We start from the raw sequence: 6,032 nt of genomic DNA on the forward strand, positions 1-6,032 counted from the left end.
TTTGCCAATCATACTTCAGATAGAGCACTAATCTCCGGAATCTATAAAGAACTCAAAAAACTCTACTCCAAGAATTCAAATAATCCAGTTGAGAAATCGGCTAAGGAAATGAATAGACACTTCACAGAAGAAGATCTACAAGCAATCAACAAACATATGGAAAAATGCTCACCATCTCTAGTAATAAGAGAAATGCAAATCAAAACCACCCTAAGATTCCATCTCCCCCCAATTAGAATGGCGATTATCAAGAATACGAGCAACAACAGGTGTTGGCGAGGATGTGGGGAGAAAGGTACACTCATACATTGCTGGTGGGGCTGCAAATTAGTGCAGCCACTCTGGAAAGCAGTGTGGAGATTCCTTAGAAAACTTGGAATAGACCCTCCATTTGACCCAGCTATCCCACTCCTTGGCCTATACCCAAAGGACTTAAAATCAGCATACTACAGAGATACAGCCACATCAATGTTCATAGCTGCTCAATTCACAGTAGCCAGACTGTGGATCCAACCTAGATGCCCTTAAATTGATGAGTGGATAAAGAAACTGTGGTATATATATACAATGGAATATTACTCAGCCATAAAGAATGATAAAATTATGGCATTTGCAGGCAAATGGATGAAATTGGAGAATATCATGCTAAGTGAGATAAGCCAATCTCAAAAAGCCAAAGGACGAATGATATCGTTAATAAGTGGAGGATGACACATAATGGGGGTGAGGGAAGGGTTAGTGTTAGGGTTAGAGTTAGGGTTAGGGAGGGGGGCAAGTATGGAGGAAGGAAGTACTGTATAGAGGGTAAAGAGGTGTGGGAGGGGTGGGGGAAGGGAAAAAATAACAGAATGAATCAAAGAACATTACTCTATGTAAATTTATGATTACACAAATGGTATGCCTTTACGCCATGTACAAACAGAGAAACAACATATATCCCATTTGTTTACAATAAAAAAATATCAACAAAGTTAGCATTTTATAGAACAATAACCATTTCTAATTTAATGCTTACAATAAAGTAATTGATGACTCTGACTAAAAAAAAAATAGTACTTGAATATGCTTCAGTCACATCTAAATTATGTACTTTTCTCTAGTAGCCTGTCATATAGAACAATTAAGTACATTTATGGGCTTTATTCTTCTTTGCTCTAGGTAATCTTGGAATTGTCATCTGTAAATCGTTCTATAAAATGGATTGGAAATTGTTCCATCACAGGGTCGATGATAGAACCAAACTATTGTGGTCTGTTTGGGAATGGAAGAAACCCCATTTTTTCCCAGGGTATTTGTAATAATTATTTAAATTTTTTTGCCCCCTGCAGTTCCCCACACTATTTAACAGTCACATGTCAGTGCCAATCAGGTCTGGACAGAACTGTTTCTCCAGTACTGCTTTCTTTGAGCTCTCAGAAATTCTGATGAAATCTGGCTGAAATTAAAGTCTCATTAACTCATCAAGTTTGTCCCCCTAAGCTAGTTTACCTATGTCAAAAGAAGGATATTAAGAAACCCCTATCCATTTGGTTTGCACATTTCATAACATGGATAGTTTACATTTATATTGACATTGTAAAAACTATTTTTATATATTCAAATATATATGACAATCCATTTTGCATTATGTGAATTTTCATGTTTTTGTTTTTATATGCTCTTAGCTCTTAAGCATTGAACACTGTTGGCAGTGAAGAACTTTTCTTAATGCTTTCAGTGGAATTCAGTTCACATCTTTATGTGAACCTTTTTTCTCTTTATTTCTGCACATGCAGAGCTGTGCTTGTATACACACTATAACCAGCTGTGCCTTCCTTTGCATTCAGTTTTATGTAAAAGATTTATATACTTTTAGTATTAAGAGAAAATATTTGAATGACAAAAATTAGTACCAAAGAACTCTCTAGTAAAATTTCATTATTTTTTATAATAGGCAAAATATGAAAGCATATTCATATCACTTTTTCTTTTTAGCTTTCAATTGTATAATAATTGGCTTAGAATCTCTTTTGAATTAAAATTACTAAATGTAATATCCAAGTAACATTTTTATAAGAGTAAAGTAAGCCATATTTAGACAACCATTCATAAAAGAAAATGTTCTAAAGATCATTTTTTAAACTTTGAAGCCACTTAGATATTCAAAACTTTTCTCCTCCCTAACAAAAATCTGAAATGGATAGTGACCAGTCCATAGCATCCAGACTGCTATACTTTCCAGTTGAGCATATTTTTTCAAAAGATTAGCCCTGATTCTTCCTATAGAAAAATCACACCCAACTGATATATTTACTGTATCAATAGGAGTTTCATTTCTCTAAATACCTGTAGCCATATTTAACATTTAAAAATCTAACAGTTTTTTCTGTTTTATTTATGAAACACTTTTATTTATTTAAAAAAATCTAATATTTTGAAAGCTGACTGGTGATGAACTCAAATAATAAAGAAGTGATTTTGTAGGACTTTTGTGAGGATAGTGAAAAATTTTGACAGATCAAAAAATGTACTATAATACAAATATCAAACTAAGTAATGAAGGCCATGCTTGTGGAAACTGAGACATGATATACTGCTTTATATTTTACTAAATTGATGGTAACATTGGAAGAAAACCTGGCAAAAATTCTTCAGGAATCACATCACTGTGGAACTACAGATACAACAGAGATTCTTTTGTGTAGTATAGTTTAGAACAGTGATAAAACATTTTCTGTTCTGTAGAAAAAAAATTCATGAGGCATTGTTACAATGCACCAAACTTATACATAAAGCAGGAATGTTCCAAAGTAGATAAATGATCTAGAAAGTGCCCACTGAAGATTAGGTTAACTGTAATCTTTAACTATAAAGTAACAGACACCAACTTGAAATGTGAATAAATATCTCATGCAAACCAGGCATTAAATGTCAGGGATTATGAAAAAGCTAAAAAGTAAACTATATGAAAACATATTACTTGAATTTTCAGAAACTAAAATTAGGTTTAGTTAGAAATTCAGATTTTCAATTGGAATCAAGCTTCTCTCTCTTGTGTGAACACAGGTTTTAGAGAAAAAAATAAACAACTTCAGTATGCTGTAACTGCAAAGTAATGGGACTGTCTCCAAAATCCACAAACAGACACTAGTGGTACTCCCTCATATGTTAAGTCTTTACTAAGAGAAAAGGAGCTGGTTCAGGTAACTGGAAATGACTGAAAGTGAAATGTGTGAGCTAGAAGCTAAAAGAGGCATTTGAGAATGCTTCTCTCCACCTGTTTCTTGGTCAGGAGAGGTTTGCAAAAGAAGTTGAGAGTTGCTTGGGGCCACTGAATTCATTTAAGATAGAATAGTGATGGGCATTCCAATTTCATTTCCCAAAGGCCTAGCTGTAAATAACTAATGGTACAAAATAGTTAGGAAAAGAAATATCATTAAAAATTGTATGATATTCACTGTGGTTATAATGCAGTGTATACCTCAGTAGGGAAGTAGAACACTTCCCTAGCATGTGTGATGCACTGGGTTCAGCACCACATATAAATAAATAAAATAGAGGTCCATTGACAACTAATTTTTTTAAAAAATTGTAGAATAAAAGAACACATGCAAGATTCTTAGAAAACTAAAATAAGTCAATGGGCAAGAATTTCAATTAAAATTTTAATATATTTTTAAAATTAAATGCTGTTTGGAAATATTCAAATGAACAGAAATCTTATTCTTGGTATCTTTCTTCCTCAAAATACTTCACACTCTTGACCCACTTAGTAGAAATGGGATCATAAAATTTTTGTTAGATCGAAATGCTGTATGCATGGACAACTTTAGAAATGGGGAATAACTCTCTGAGCACCGCCTCATGCTGTGTGTGTTCTTAAATTAAGTACTTTAGTCCAAATAGACTCCAAAGTGCAACAAACACCCCACCTTCTATTAATGGTTGCTTGATCAGTGTTAAAGTGCTATGACTGAAGTTTTTTAGAATTATACAACCTGAACATTGGCCTCTGTACATGTGTTCTCTGTGATTGCAAATCTTATTCACTTTCATATATTTATCATTTTACTGTTATATTATTTTTGTGGAATAAATACTTTGTGATGAGAGGTGTTTAGAGGTAGTATGTTGGTTTTCTTCCATTTACTTGGAATAACCCAAACTTTACTTTTTCCATATAGAAACGAGTCTGGAAATGTATCTTATTACCTACCCTTAAATATGGCCCATTAAAAAACACTTTAAATACAGATATATAAGAAGTACATATAATTATTGAGGTTGCATTCATTTGTTTGTTATTTCCACAATCTCAGAGTGCTGGGGACTCGAACCTGGACCTCCGGCATGAGAGGCAGGCACTCTAGGATATGGGCTATTTGGCCTGCACAGGCTATTTGGCCTGCACTTGAAGTTGCATTCAAGAGAGTTGAATGGGTTTAAATAATGGTCCCTTGATCATTTGAATGTTAAATTCTATCAACTGCTCTGTACTGAGAAGGGAGAAGTGATGAAGTAGAAAACCCCCCAAATCATTGTTCTTCCTTTAGACTCCTTTTTTGGTAAAGGAAAATGTGAACTGCCAGGTTTGGTGACAGAGCTTACTAGTCTACCCAATCTCACTTCCAGGCTGACCTAGGTCTGGCTTTCATGAGTGAGTTCAAAAACATCTCCATCTGTGTCTGGTACAGGAAGATGGATGTGCATGTAGGGGAGGAGAGGCAGGAGAAAATAATAGAAAAATGGAGAACAAGACTGACACATGCAGTACCTCTAGAGTGCCACAAAGTGTCACAGAGAACTGCTAGCTACACATTTTATAATGTATTCTTGTAGGTAGAGTATGAAATTATTTAGTTTTTGAAGAAACACACATTTGAAAATAAACTCTTACAGGTACTGTTCAGAACAAGGTGACATCTGTGCAGCCATGTTGTATGAACAAGCCATTTCCGGAACTGGCCTGTAAAACCTCCCCCCAGGAAAGGGTGCACAGGTACTACCCTCAAGAGCCAATACAGGACAAACAGGATGTACTGGGCCCCCGGTGTTTATCAAGGCTGTTAAGAGATATCAGTCTGAGAAATGGGCAGCTGCCCAGAAACCTTATCTATCAAGGACAGGGGAGGGGGCCTAGCCCTGACTCATCTCCTGCATAGTTCACCCCCTCCCTCCTCCCTTCTTCCTCCAGTACCATTCAGTTTTGGTGGGACTCAATGAGATTCAAATAAATTGGCAGGACCCAACCAAAAGAGAACAAATGTTTAGCTGTTCCAATGTTAACCAATAATGTACAAGACTTTATATGTGAATGATTGGAAATTTCTTAAGCAGAGTGCTTTCTCATCCCTCAGGGCCACTCCCCACTCAGCCATGGTAGTGGTCTGAGAGGCTGGTTGCAGTCCAGGCTCAAGCTTGTTATAATACCTCATTGTGTGATTTGCATTGCCGTGTGTGCACTTTGACTTTCTGGGGATTAGTCGATATTGAACCCCAATAGTATGCCAGGTACGTCTTCTCAAGAATGGAACAGATTTGTTTAGCCAGTTTATACGTTAAATAGTTGAACTCAATCAGATTTACAAAATGCCCTTTTATGTTTAAATATGCACAGGCACCTCTCCCCCACATCCACACCCCCTTTCTTAACACTACCTGGGCACTGCCTCCAGGGTTGACACTTGAGAACACACTATATCCACTACCCTCTTCAAATGAGTCAGGTCCCTAAGACAGTCTTTTATTTCACTAGATGACATAAGTTCAGTAATTGACAGCAACTATTTATAAGTTACTTATCATTTATAAGTGTTGTTCTAAAATTTGTCAGAGCTTACCTTTTCTGGTTATGGTATTTTGATTATTGTTTTTAGAACAACATAAAACTAGTAAATTTCGATGAATATTGAAAAATGATAAAATAATTCTGCTTTCAATTACTGTGTCAATCTATACTTTTCTGAGTTTTTTATGTATTAATTTGGCCTTAACATTAAGTACAGAACATTAAAGTTGTTATTGCTAATTATTCCCATTTACTTAAATGTGGA

This window comes from Sciurus vulgaris (genome assembly GCF_902686455.1).
Source record: "Sciurus vulgaris genome assembly, contig: HiC_scaffold_633_arrow_ctg1, whole genome shotgun sequence".
NCBI classification, from domain to species: domain Eukaryota; kingdom Metazoa; phylum Chordata; class Mammalia; order Rodentia; family Sciuridae; genus Sciurus; species Sciurus vulgaris.